Raw genomic sequence first — 14988 nt, forward strand, 5'->3', positions numbered from 1 at the left:
GGGAAAGAGGAAGAAGCCAGAGTTTTCGGATTCACAGTCCTCATGGGAAACATATACTTCACTCTCTGAGAAGGTATGATGCCTTGACCAACAGACTGGGAAGAAATGAGGTACGGGAGAGACAGTGCCAATTAGCCAGGGTCAGCCCCAGATAGGAACAAAGGCATCTCTCTGACACTACGTTGGGTGTGAAGGTATATATATGTGTGTGTATGTACATTTTATATATAATATATACATGTATAATGTATGTACATATATAATGCATATATAGGTGTATTTGTATACTTACATATACACATGCATACATATGTATAGTTATACAGCTGCAGAGGCGTGTCACAGGCCAGGTGCTCTGAAAGCAGATGCTGAGACAGTTTGGTTTGCAAGATGTTTACTGGGGATCCACAACTGTGAAAGGAAGGAATAAGCTGTATTTGTCAGCGGACAGTGTAAAACTGTAATGCGGACCTCCTTCAACCCAGAGGAGCGCTCTGGAGTGGGTGTTGCTAGTCAGAGTTGTCTTACATAAATTAGAAATAGCTGGACCAGGGGACTTCCTTGGTGGTCCAGTGGTTAAGAATCCACCTTCCATTGCAGGGGACACGGGTTCGATCACTGGTCGGGGAACTAAGATCCCACATACTGTGGGGCAACTAAGCCTGTGCGCCACAACTACTGAGCCCTCGCACTCTAGAGCCCACGAGCCACAACTAGAGAGCCCTCGTGCTGCAACTACTGAGCCCGCGCACTCTGGAGCCCACGCACCACAACTAGAGAGAAGCCTGCGCGCCGCAACTAGAGAAGGCCGTGCGCCACAACAAAAGATCCCACATGCTGCAATGAAGATCCCGCATGTCGCAACTAGGACCTGACACAGCCAAATAAATTTAATTAATTAATTAATTAATTAAAAATAAGAGAAATATCTGGACCAAAGTGCCAGGGCCTTTATACACCTGTGTCGCTCAGTCACTGGAGGTGGGCTGTCCCAGGGAAGGTATGATCTCAGGGGAGGTCATGCTCTCTATAGCTGAAGCAGAGTCAGAAGACGCTGACAGCTGAAAGCAGCTTTCTGTATTCCCCAGAACAGGGCAGCGAGCCCTTCTTTAAAGAGGGATCTCGATGGTGCATCTCCATGTGTACCGTGCAAGGGTGGAAGAATAGAGGAGCTTTAGGGCAGTGAAACTACTCTGTATGATACTGCAGTGGAGGGTAGATTTCATTATACATTTCTTCAAACACATAGAATGTACAATACCAAGAGTGAACCCTAATGGTAACTATGGACTTTGCTTTTCTGTTTTTGTTTTTAATTTAGTTTTATTTATTTTTATACATCAGGTTCTTATTAGTTAACTATTTTATACATATTATTGTATATCTGTCAACCCCAATCTCCCAATTCATCCCACCACCACCCCTGCCCTTCTTTCCCCTCTTGGTGTCCATAGGTTTGTTCTCTACATCTGTGTTTCTATTTCTGCCTTGCAAACTGGTCCATCTGTACCATTTTTCTAGATTCCACATATATGCGTTAATATACAATATTGGTTTTTCTCTTTCTGACTTACTTCACTCTGTATGAAAGTCTCTAGGTCCATCTACATATCTGCAAATGACCCAATTTCATTCCTTTTTATGGCTGAGTAATATTCCATCGTATATACGTACCACATCTTCTTTATTCATTTGTCTGTCGATGGGCATTTAGGTTGCTTCCATGACCTGGCTATTGTAAATAGTGCTGCAATGAACAATGAGGTGCGTGTGTCTTTTGATTTATGGTTTTCTCAGGGTATATGCCCAGTAGTGGGATTGCTGTGTCATATGGTAATTCTATTTTTAGTTTTTTAAGGAACCTCCGTACTGTTCTCCATAGTGGCTGTATCAATTTACATTCCCACCAACAGTGCAGGAGGGTTCCCTTTTCTCCACACCCTCTCCAGCATTTGCTGTTTGTAGATTTTTTGACTATGCCCATTCTAACCGATGTGAGGTGATACCTCATTATAACTCTTAGAGGAAAACATAAGAACGCGCTTTGACATAAATCACAGCAAGATCTTTTTTGGCCCACCTCCTAGAGTAATGGAAATAAAAACAAAAATAAACAAATGGGACCTAATGAAACCTAAAAGCTTTTGCACAGCGAAGGAAACTAAACAAGATGAAAAGACAACCCTCAGAATTGGAGAAAATATTTGCAAATGAATCAACAGACAACGGATTAATCTCCAAAATATAAAAACAGTTTATGCAGCGCAATATTAAAGAAACAAACAACCCAATCAAAAAATGGGGAGAAGACCTAAATAGACATTTCTCTAAAGAGGACATACAGATGGCCAAGAGGCACGTGAAAAGCTGCTCAACATCACTAATTATTAGAGAAATGCAAATCAAAACTACAAAGAGGTATCACCTCACACCAGTTAGAATGGGCATCATCAGGAAATCTACAAACAACAAATGCTGGAGAGGGTGTGGAGAAAAGGGAACCCTCTTGCCCTGTTGGTGGGAGTGTAAATTGATACAGCCACTATGGAGAACAGTATGGAGGTTCCTTAAAAAACTACCTTATGATCCAGCAATCCCAGCCCTGGGCATATATCCGGAGAAAACCATAATTCAAAAGGATACATGCACCACAATGTTCATCGCAGCACTGTTTACGATAGCCAGGACATGGGAGCAAAACCTAAATGTCCATCAACAGAGGAGTGGATAAAGAAGACATGGTACAATGGAATATTAGCCTTAAAAAAGAATGAAATAATGCCATGTGCAGCAACATGGATAGACCTAGAGACTGTCATACTGAGTGAAGTAAGTCAGACAGAGAAAGACAAATATCATATGGTATCGCTTATATGCGGAATCTGAAAAATGGGTACAAATAAACTTATCTACAAGACAGAAGTAGAGTCACAGATGTAGAAAACAAACTTATGGTTACCAGGAGGTAAGGGTGGGTGGGGGAGGGATAAATTAGGAGATTGGGATTGACATATACACACTACTATATATAAAATAAATAACTAATAAGGACCTAGTGTATAGCACAGGGAACTCTACTCAGTACTTGGTAATGACCTATATGGGAAAAGAATGTAAAAAAGAGTGGATATATGTATGTGTATAACTGGTTCACCTTGCTGTAAACCTGAAACTAACACTACATTGTAAATCAACTATGCTCCAATAAAAATTTAAAAAAAGCTGCTCGGCGGCTCTGCCTGAGAGCGTGCAAGAGTAGAAAGAGAAAATGAAATTAACTAAGTTCACTTACGAGAAGTTGAAACTTAGGGACAATATGGTCTGCTGCATCATCCCTGGGATTGAATTATGTGTCCACTGCCATTAAGAATGAAGGGTTTATCATTTCCTAATTACTTAAACACATTATAAAAGAAATGTGGGTAAGGACCCTGTTTGATTCCTAGACAGGCCTCTGAAATATACCATGTTCAGAAGAATTTTAAATAATTTTTTAATCGTCCAGGCCCTATACAGATCACATAGAAAACCTGACCTCTGACCACTGTTGTAAATCAAAAATGATTAATTTAACCTTTCTCTCCTTCTATGTAATGATCCATGGCAGATACGGTTCTGACCACTCCTGTTCTGAGCACTTGTTAGCTCTACTCAGTCAATAAACATTTACTGAATACCCCACTATGTGCTTAGATGTTAGGCTGGGCCCAGTAGAAACAATGGTTATTAACACAGTGTCGCTTATCTTCAAGAAAACCTCGGTTTAGTATGTGAGATAGGCCCATACTTGGTAATCACAATACAGGGTGCCAAACATTAGGATTATGAAGGCATAGTGTTCGTAGTATGTGTTCAACTTGTCAGTCATATCATACTCTACTATATTAGGAGAGATGGAAGAGAAGGTACATTAATTGAATGTCTACTGTTTGCTCTATATTTTATATAGGTCATCTCATTTACTCTTCGCAAGAGTTCTACACAGTAGATATCACTTGCCCCAGGCTCTATGGCTCAAGGAAGAAAGTCACTTACCCAGGGCTAGGTGTTTAAAAAGGCTGGACCAGGATCTCTCTCTCCAAAGCCCAGCTATTTTCCCAATACCCTGAAGCCTCCTGGGGTGCTACATTTATTTGTATACGTCTGTCTCTTAGAATGGATTGTATTCATTTTAGGGTGAGAACCTTGCCTACCTCGTTATTTTCCTCCTATGCCAAAGTATACTGATTAGTTGGTCAACAAATATGCATTTCATAACCAAAACGTAGTACAAGTTTCACAGAACGGTGTGCCCTAGAAGAACATAATTGGCATTGAGTTATTATTTGTAAGAAAAAAAAATGAATGAAAGAGAGACTGTATGAATGAATCAATGAATGTATGAATGAAGGCTGAACTTGCTTTTGGCTCAGGGCACTTGCGTTTGCTGGTCCCTGGTTGGGGACTGTCTTCCCCCACATTTTTACATGACTTGCTTCCTCAACACTCTCTTCAGTTCCCAGCTCAAGTGTCACCTTATCAGCACCACCTTCACTGGCCACCCTATGTAAATAGCAACTACCCCTCCAGCTGTCACCTCCACCTCCTGACCTGCTCCAGTTTTTTTCACAGCACTTTACCACCCCGACATACAGTATATTTGCCAGTTCATTCATCCTGTCCCTCCACGGGAACCCGCACCCCACGTGAGCAGAAGCCTGTTCTGCCCTGTATGCTGCTGCAGCCCCAGTGTTGTAAGTGCTCAATTAATATCTGTTCCAGGAATGAACTTGACTGTTAAACACAGTCATAGAGATCAAATTCCTTCCTTACCTTTTCTCTTGTTTTGCCTGGAAAAATTAAATAATTTTATCAACGCTTTAAACAGTGCTGTGTTCCAAAAGTATCACCTTTCTGTGAAAAAGCTATGAGGTTGTCTTTTCTTTTCTGTCTTTGTCATGTGCACAGAGGATGGGGTTTTGTTGGGATATGTCACTGCTTTTTCCCATCTGCAGAAGTTGGAGATAACACAGCGTGTCCAATCTCTCCTCAGTGAGCTGAAAGGTTAAAAGAAGTGCTTTCTACCCCCTAAGAGGAAGGTGTTTTGCCTCTCTCCACTTCTACTTTCCTCCTCATGACTCGATTTTGGTGGTGGTTTGGAAGTTAAGTGAAAGATTGTTTTAGCCACTATAATATTGGAAGAGCAAAAAGAAACTCTGAAGGTTAATATTTACTAGCAGGACAAAAGAGTTGCAAACAGCTCAACTGGAGTTTTCCCTGTCTCCTGCAGATAACTCACAATCAAAATTCTTTCACTGTAAAGGAGGGCCCTTCACTATCTTATACAGGCTCTTTTTTTGTCTTAGATAATTAGAGAAAGTACTCGTTTCAAGATAGCATTGAAACATAATACCGTAATAATATTCATTGCAATGGAATTTTACCTTTATGATAATATTATCTAGTGGCAACCAATCTCATTCCCCAATTCTCTGTGTCTCTAATTACTTGGAGAAACATTCTAACATTGTGATATTTAAGGGTAGGTCCTATGTGACTAGGGTGTTAACAGACTTTAATGCAGAACCTTCGGGATTAAAATAAACGATGAGCTACTTACTGAGTGCACGCTCGAAGCTGAAACAGTAATAATATGACACTCCACTTTTCTCACTTTTTCGTCACCACCCCTCTCTGCATTAGAAAAAAGTCAGAATTGGAAATTTTCCCCAAATTACAGGAGAGATTCCAAGGTCAATAACACCTCACAGTCACACAGCTAGAGAAGATACGGCCAAGACTCGAGCCCGGGTCTTTGGGCTCCTATGACCTCCTCAACTGGCTCTCAACAGCCCAGAAAAATGGAAACTGTTAGGCTCTCCCCTTCAGGATCTAATTGCTGGATCTCCAAGTCAATAACATATCACAGTTTGGACCATACTGAAACAAGGAAGAATTTGTGGAGACAATTCAAGATGAGAGCAAAACTGGCAACTGTGACCCAGCCCAGGCCTGTAACTTCTGGGGAGAAAGCCCTGAATCACATACTGAACAGAGGGAAGTCCCCAGATGAGCTAGCTGCCAGAGCAGGCTGATTTGGGGTCCGGCCAAGCATTTCCTCTGAAACCCTCATGGATTATTCAGCAGTAAATCATTGTTTCTCTTCTTAAATTCTTTCTCCGCAAAGAGGAGTTATTTCCTTTATGATTAATAGTTCCCCGAAACTATTCACGTGGGTGCATTTCTTTATCGCCTCTCTCTCCTCTCTCTCTCCCTGCCCCCCTCCTCCCCCCTTTCCACATCCCACCTCCCCCTTTTCCCCTATTTCGCTCTTTTTATCACAGCTTTTAAATCCTCATTCTTGCTTGGGATATTACTTTTTATTACTGCGTTAAAAATTACCACAAAGTTGGCATCTTAAAACAACACACATTTACCATCTCGAGGTTTCTACGTGTCTGAAGACTGGGCAGAGCATAAATTCTCTGCGCAGGGTCTCATTGGGCTGAAATCAAGGTGCCAGCTAGGGCTTCAGTTCTCATCTGGGTCCTCTTCCAAGATCACTGGTTTTTTGGAAGAATCCGTGTCCTTGAGGCCATTGGACGGAGATGCCCCTTTTCCTGCTACCTGTCAGCCCAGAACTGCTTTCCCTGGCAGTTCCTTGTCATCTGCCCCCGCTGTCCATTCACAACACAGTGTTTGCTTCCTTCCAAAGCAGCTGGAGTCTGTCTTTCTGACCTCCTCTTGTACAACCAGCTGGAGAAAGCTCTTTGCTTTTAAAGGACCAATGTGATTAGGTCAGGTCATCCACTGTGCCATGTAGCATAACCTAGTCACTGGAGTAAAGTCCATCAGAGTCCCCGTCCCAGCGCCGATGCAGGGCATGCGTACAAGGAGCATGGGAAGTCTTGGGGACCATCTTAGAATTCTGCCTACCATCTTTAGCTTCGTACTCCGTCTGTGTAGCATGTTGTACACGTCAAAATGTTTTCTTTTTCTTTCCAGGACACGATTCTGCCCTCCTATTTGAACCACTCTTCATTTGTCCTCCGAGAAGCCAGTTTCTTGAATCTCCCCTTTCTCCTTCCACACTTCCCAAGCTTAGAGGGTATGATATTGTATTACTTACATTACTTCTCTCTCCTCCATAGGACTTAGCACCGTGTCTTACCAGCGTGTCTTACCAGTCATTATATGTTTGTGGGATGAGACTGGATTGGTTCGAATCATTGCATGTCTTTGAGAAATTAGGCATTTAGCTAGCAGACTTTTGTTTTTTAACATCGTTATTGGAGTATAATTGCTTTACAATCGTGTGTTAGTTTCTGCTGTATAACAAAGTGAATCAGCTATACATACACATATATCCCCATATAGACTGCTTTATTGCACCTCCAGGCCTCAAGGACTGAGCAACAGTCATCTGAACCTCTGGCAGTCAGCTCGCTGGACTGACACTGCAGTTACCTGTCTAGGTTGCTAGGAGAGAGCTCCCAACCAACTGACGATTCTATGATTTCATCGAAAGCAAGGGGCGGTCAAGAATGATCAGGGGGAAAAAGGCCTCTTTATAAAGAGTGCATTAAACTCTCTACCTCTTTTCCATTTCATGCTCACTCATTGTATTTTTTTTTTTAACGTACTTTAAAAATCTTTTTGAAAGCAACGTCTTTTCTATTCAAGTGGAATAGTATGACTCACCCTGCAGCTCATGGTCCCTACTGTGCTTCCGGGGGTATAGCAAAGGGCTACTTTCCTTTACAGCCTTTGATTTGTTCCTTCTACATCCTGTAATTTCCATCCACACCCAAGAGCCAAGTGCTGTGTGGGGCTAATTAAACACTATAATTATCCATGAGTTATGGCCCAGAAGCAGAGAGAAAATCTAACACATGTCTGATTGTAATATCAGGTAAATACTCAAGATATGTGACTGGTGAAATGCAAAATATTCTGTTCATTTAATATTCATGATGAATAGTGAATTAGTCTAATCACATTAGCTATTCTATTCATTTATTAGGTGAGAGTGATTAGATGTGAATAGCTGTGGAAAAAAACCCTCTCAAGTTGCAAAAATTAGACTTCTATATAGTTTTATTATGTTTATTTTCAACTGAGGGTAATTGTCTATAGATTTCTCTGAGACTAGTCTACTCCCCTCCCTTATCTTTGCCCCTTGAAAAACTGAGTGCAGATTACAAGGGTAGAGAGAGCAGATGAGACAATGCAGATCTGGCATACAAATGCTCACATAGATTGTTCAAACATCTGAAAATACTGCATATCAACATTGCACTTCCAAGGATATAACCATACTATTTTTAAAATTTTTTTATTGTGGTATAATTTACATACAATAAAATGCATAAATCTTGCCACTATGGTAAACAGTATGGAGGTTGCTCAAACAGCAAAAAATAGAACCACCATGTGATCCAGCAAATCCACTCCTGGGTATATATATATATCCAAATAAAATGAAAACACTAATTTGAAAAGATATGTGCACCCCAGTGTCCACAGAAGCATTATTTATAAGAGCTAAGATACGGAAGCAACTTAAGCGTCCTCAACAGATGAATGGATAAAGAAGATGTAAAAAAATAAATAAATAAAAATAGAAATGAGAAGGAAATTCAAAAAAGAGGTGATACATGTATACGTATAGCTGATTCACTTTGCTGTACAGTATAAACTAACACAATATTGTAAAGCAACTATACCCCAATAAAAATTTTTAAAAACTAGAAAAAAATACACACACACACACACACAGTGGAATGTTACTCAGCCATTAAAAAAATGAAATTCTGCCATTTGCAACAATATGGATGGACCTAGAGGGTATTGAGCTTAGTGAAATAAGTCAGACAGAGAAAGACAGTGTCTGTTATCAGTTATATGTGGAATCTAAAAAATAAGACAAACAAATACAACAAGACATCAACAGGCTCACAGTTAAAGAAAACAAACTAGTGGTTACCAGTGGGGAGAGGGAAGGGGGAGGGACAAAATAGGGGTGGGAATTAAGAGATGCAAACTAGTATGTATAAAATAAATAAGCAACAAGGATATATTGTACAGCACAGGGAAATATACTTTTTTTTTTATTCTCAAGAAGAAAAAAACCCACTATATTTATTTAGTTTAACATTTACCCAGATCTAAAGAAAAAGATGTCAAAAGATAACCTAGGACATATACCTACGCATGCACCCCCGACCCAGATAACCTAAAAGAAAAAAATAAGGGCAAAGTTCTGTCCAACAGCTAAATTTATCTTCGCTTCTGGAAGATGTTTCTACGTCCTCTCCCCCTTGCAGGCTCTTGGGCCTTCAGAATAGCAGCCTTTCCCCGACCGGCCCTGAGCCTTGGGTTTATTTTTCATGCTCTTTAACATGGGTGTGTTTTTCAGCATGTCAGGCAAAATCAGAAAGCGGATCTTGCTGCCATGGATGTACACCTGCTCCAACTGTGCCACTCGGCCATCTCTGTACGTGACTGTGATGTTGGACATCTGGCAGTTCATGTTGTCCTCGGCTTCAATGAGCTTCCCTCGATACAGCTCACCAGTGTTCATCTCCCATGTCACGATGTGATCCTCAGCCTCACGTAGGACTTTAATCGCATGCCAATAGACATCTCAGCAGGAAGAGAGCTCGGCTCTGGTCTCCTCTTCCTTTCTGGTGAGGAGGTGACTCTTGCGACTGTGAAGGCGTGAGGCGAGTGAATGGTGGGTCCTGCCTAGACATTATTTTGCACTAACTTTAAATGGAGTATAATCTATAAAAATATTGAATCACTGTGTTGTACACCTGAAACTAATATGATATTGTAAATCAACTATATTCAATAAAAAAATAAAACTTAAGTGTACAGCTCAATGAATTTTTACCTAAATAGAAGCCCATACAGGATATAGTTCAAGATCCACATTTCCTAGAAATGTTCCCTTGTTCCCCTTCTCAGTCAATACCCACCGCCTCCCCAGAGGTAACGACTATTCTAACTTCTATCTCCATACACTGGGTTAGCCAGTTCCTAACTTCATCCAAATGGAATCATACAGTCCCATAACACTTTTTGAAGAACTGTATGTATAAAGTCATTTTAATAGAGAAAAGCAAAACAAAGGGGAAAATCTATTATCCCACCACCACCACCACCACCACCACCACCAAAAATGAAAAAATGAAAACCTTCAACATTAAAACAATTGATATATACATATCATTAAATATTTCAGACACAACAGAAAAGTATTTGGGAAAGCCTTCACTTTTCAAGAGTTGTTTATTACTAAGCAAACCCTGCTGGATCTTCCTCACTGGTTCCTTCAGATCCCCCCTCCATCCCTCTGCAGCCTTCTCTGGGCCCCTGGAGGCTGGCCTTTGTGGGCTACATCAATGGCTCCTGGCTACCTTGTGTCAACTTGGGAACTGAAAAGGATAGCACTAGCCATAGATGGGAGGGCAGCAGTGAGTTAGGTGGGCATGTTCATTCCCCTGACAGGTTTGCTTTATTAGCTACCTCCTTCTAATCAAAGGACACTTACATCATTCACATCCCTAATTCATCCAATCTTTAAGCAGAACAAGGAGACTTGTCTTCAGGCATAAGCAGGTAGAACCAACATCACTACAGTAGAACTGAAGCCCCAGGTGGATGAGAAAATAGTCAGAAAACAACTAACTTATTTTAAGTGTCCAGATCCCTAAATCCAGACAAACTGCATCCTGGAGTGTGAAGATACTCAGAGGTGCTGTCAGAGCCACCATCTTTTTTAAAGAACTGTGGAAAGAACCAGAGATGTTTACTGTGAAATAGCAAAGGCCTGAGAGGAGGGGACAGGATAGCTCTCTAGGGATGAGAACATCTCTGAGGCTCCAGAGGATGGGTTCACAGCCAGGCGGTGGAGGTTACAGTGAATGTGGCTCACGGCCTGTCAATTTCACTTCATTCATTCACTTATTCAACAAATAATTACTGAGAATCTACCACCTGCTGGGCACTGTACTCAGTGCCAGTATAATAAATATAACAGTAAACAGAGACAAAGCTCCTGATGCCATAGCTTGTTTTTATGGAAATAGACAATAATAAAGGAATATATAATACGTCAAGATTGATAAATGCCGTAAAAAGGTAGATCCAGGTAAGGAGGGTATAAGGAGGTGAAAGAAGGCGCTCCCTTTTATATAGTGTGGTCAGGTTCAGATGTCTGAGAAGGTCTCTCCTCTGAATGATCCACTTAGATATCTGGGTGGTGGGGTGGAGGTAGGAATTCATGTGGATACACAGGAGAAAGATGGTCCAAGTGGAGAGAACAGCATCTACAAAGGTCCTGAGGTGGGTGCATATTTCACCACGTTTGGGGAATAGCAAGGAGATGATGACTGAAGTCAGATCATCGTACCCAGCGGTGAATAAGGAAATTGGTAGAAACTAAGCTTCCACCTTAATCTGCTGGAGACAGATTGTGTAGGGTCTTGGGCCCTTAATAGTACTTTGCCTTTTACTTTGAGTGAGATAGGAAGCTATTGGAAGATACTGAGCAGAAGAGAGATATGATATGACTGTTGTAAAAGGATCACTCTGGATCTTGTGTAGAATAAACTATAGCTGAGTGGAGGAGGAAGTAAGGAGACAGTTAGGAGGCTGTTAACCCACATGAGAGAGGATGGTGAGCTGGACTAAACTCAGGGTGTCAACAGAATGGTTAGAAGTGGTTGTTAGATTGGATATATTTTTGAAAGTAGAGTCGATAGCATTTGCCATTGAATTGGAGGTAGGATAACAAATGATGTGTCAAAGATGATCTCAAGGCTTTAGAGAAGAGAAAATTATAGCATATAATTGTCATTTATTGAAACAGGAAAAACTTCACAATAGCAGATTTCAGGGGAAAATAAGAAGTTTGGTTTGGGATGTGATAAATTAGAGACATCAGTTAGACATCCAAGCAGAGTTGTTAGGGAAGCAATTGGCTATATGAGTCTGGCTTTCAGGAGAGAGGGCCAAAATGGATATAGAAACTGGGGAGTTATCAGTATATGAATGGTATTTAAAATCATGGGATTAGATGAATCCCTCTTTCCCACCCCTAAGTTTGTGTAAACTGAGAACTGAGCCCTGTGGCACTCAAAGATTTTGAGGTCATGAGGAGGAGAAGGAACCATACCAAAAAACAAAGAAAAACAAAAAAAAGATTGAGGAGGAACTGCTGGTGAAGTGGGGAGAACCCAGAGGGAGTGGTACCCCAGGGACTAGTGAAGAAAGTGCTTCACGTGATCAACTGTAGCTAAGGTTGCTTACAGTAGACCAAGCAAGATGGTGCCTGAGACGTCTATCCAGGGTAAACTCTAGTTCAAAAAGATACGTGCACCCCAATGTTCATAGCAGTGCTATTTATAATAGCCAAAACATGAAAGCAACCTAAATGTCCATCGACAGATGAATGGATAAAAAAGATGTGGTGTGTATACACACATATTACTCAGCCATAAAAAAGAATGAAATAATGCCATTTGCAGCAACATGGATGAACCTAGAGATTATTATACTAAGTGAAGTAAGTCAGACAAATACCATATGATATCACTTATATGTGGAATCTAAAAAAATGATACAAATGAACTTAATTACAAAACAGAAACAGACTCACAGACATAGAAAACAAACTTATGGTTACCAAAGGGGAAATGGGGGGATGAATTGGGAATATGGTATGAACAGATACACACTACTGTATGTAAAATAAACAACAAGGACCTACTGTATATCACAGGGAACTATATTCAATATCTTGTAAAAACCTACAATGGAAAAGAATCTGAAAAAGAATGTGTGTGTGTGTGTGTGTATATATATATATATATATATATATATATATATATATGACTGAATCAGTTTGCTATACACATAAAACACTGCAAATCAACTACACTTCAATTAAAAAAATAAATTTTTAAAAAGAAATTTCAACATACCTTAAAAAAAAGATAGTGCCTGAGAATCATCTGCAAGTTCTGGCAACGTGAAGTTCTTTTGTGACCTTGACTAGAGCCATAGAGGAGTCATGGGAACAAAGACCCACCTGGAGGGAGTTCAAGAAAGAACTGGAGGGGAAATGATGGGGCCAGAATGTATAGACAACTCTGTCAGTTGGTTTTGCTGTAGTGAAGAAGACAGGAATGGGGTAGTAACTATAGGGTTGTGGGATGAAGGAAGATGCTTTGGGTTGGTGGTTTGGCTCAAAGATGGGGACTATTCCACCATGTTTTCAGGTGGCAGGAATCATCCAGTAGAGCAGTGTTACATGTTGATATGGGGGACAGAGGGGAAACTGCTCAAGGCTCATCCTTGAATAGGGTAGAGGATAGGAGTCCTAGTGCACAAGTAGGAGGGCTTCTGTAGAGCCAACCAGAGTCATTCTTAGCTTATCTGCTTTATATTTTGCAGTTCCACAGAGACTTTCACCAGTGGAAACATGAGTGCTTAACTACTGATGCAAAAAAAAAATTGATAACTATTTGCCTTATTTATCTCTCACATGTTTTTCTGGGCCATTTTACCCCCATCTTACTAATAAGTAAGGCTCATAAAAGTTATATGACTTGGGATTAACATATACACACTACTGTATATAAAACAGATGATCAACAAGGACCTACTGTATAGTACAGGGAACTCTACTCAATACTCTGTAATAACCTATATGGGAAAAGAAGCTAAAAAAAGAATGGATATATGTATATGTATAACTGACTCACTTTGGTGTACACCTGAAACTAACACAACATTGTTAATCAACTATACCCCAATATAAATAAAAATGAAATTAAAAAAAAAAAAATAACAACAAAAGTTATATGACTTCATCAAGTTCTCAAAGCTTATATGAAAACCAGGTCTCAAACTAGTTCTGGCTGATTCCAAAGACCATAAATGTTTCACGACATCGGAGCCTAGAATTCCCCCAGAAGGTCCACCAGCTAACGAGAAAGGGACGACATCACCTTAAGATGCCAGGCAAAGAAAAGCACAACTATGTAAACCTAGAGAATCCCACACACAAGCATCGAGGAAGCAAGAGTAAGTCACAAGCCTGGCCCCAATGCAGTGAAGTCTTTGGGGAAGATGTGGTTCACTTGATAGATGGTAAAGGCAAAGAGTGATGGAGGCATCAGTATTTGACAACATGAAAGGAAGATCCTGAGAGGAGCTGGTCTCCAAAGTAGGGCTGTTGAGTCCTGTGTGGATGGGAGGGAGCAAATGTTTCCACTTGAAAGTGGGGCGGTGGAAGTTGCGAAAAGCATTATGGGGCTTCTCTGGGTTTCCAGTCACTTCAGTGAACACTTATTAAGCCCCTACTATGTACACAGCACAGGACTTCATGTTCAGGAAGTGAAGAGCAGTCCTCCTTCCAGAAGTTACACAATGAACAATTCGAATTCACATAAGATTTCTAAATACCTGTTTCACTCAGTGTTCTCCAGAGAAGCAGAATCAATTAAAACATAAATAGAGATATAGATGATATATATAGATATAGATCAGATAAATTTATTTCAAGGAATTATAGGGCAGGCCAACAGTCTAGAAACTCGGGCAGAAGTTGATGCTGCAGTCTTGAGGCAGAATATTTTTTCTTCTCTGGGAAACCTCAGTTTTTTTTCCTTAAGACCTTCAGCTGATTAGATGAGGCCCACCCACGTTATCCATGGCAATCTAGTTAATCAACTGTAGCTGGTAACCACATTTACAAAATACCCATCGGGTCAACACCTGGATCAGTGCTTGATTAAATAACTGGGTACTCTAGCCCAGCCAAGCTGATACATAGCACTAAGCGTCACAGTATCCTATCAGTTCCCAGTTTATCCCATAGAAGCCAAAAGCAGGTACTTTATTTTAGAGACTTTTGCCTTTTAGAATTGCGGTTGCTTGATCAGGTGTTGAGCTGTATAGACAAGTGAGGGGTCAGAGGAGGGGCTGTCTCCAAGC

At 40.7% G+C, this 14988-nt stretch overlaps 1 pseudogene; it reads right to left on the bottom strand.

Annotated features, from left to right (window-relative positions):
- Positions 1–9258: 9258 nt before the first annotated feature.
- LOC103081589 (small nuclear ribonucleoprotein Sm D3-like) lies at positions 9259–12379 on the bottom strand (annotated as a pseudogene).
- Between the last annotated feature and the right edge of the window lie 2609 nt (positions 12380–14988).

Source organism: Lipotes vexillifer, unplaced genomic scaffold, assembly GCF_000442215.2.
Source record: "Lipotes vexillifer unplaced genomic scaffold, Lipotes_vexillifer_v1.1 scaffold986, whole genome shotgun sequence".
NCBI classification, from domain to species: Eukaryota; Metazoa; Chordata; class Mammalia; order Artiodactyla; family Lipotidae; genus Lipotes; species Lipotes vexillifer.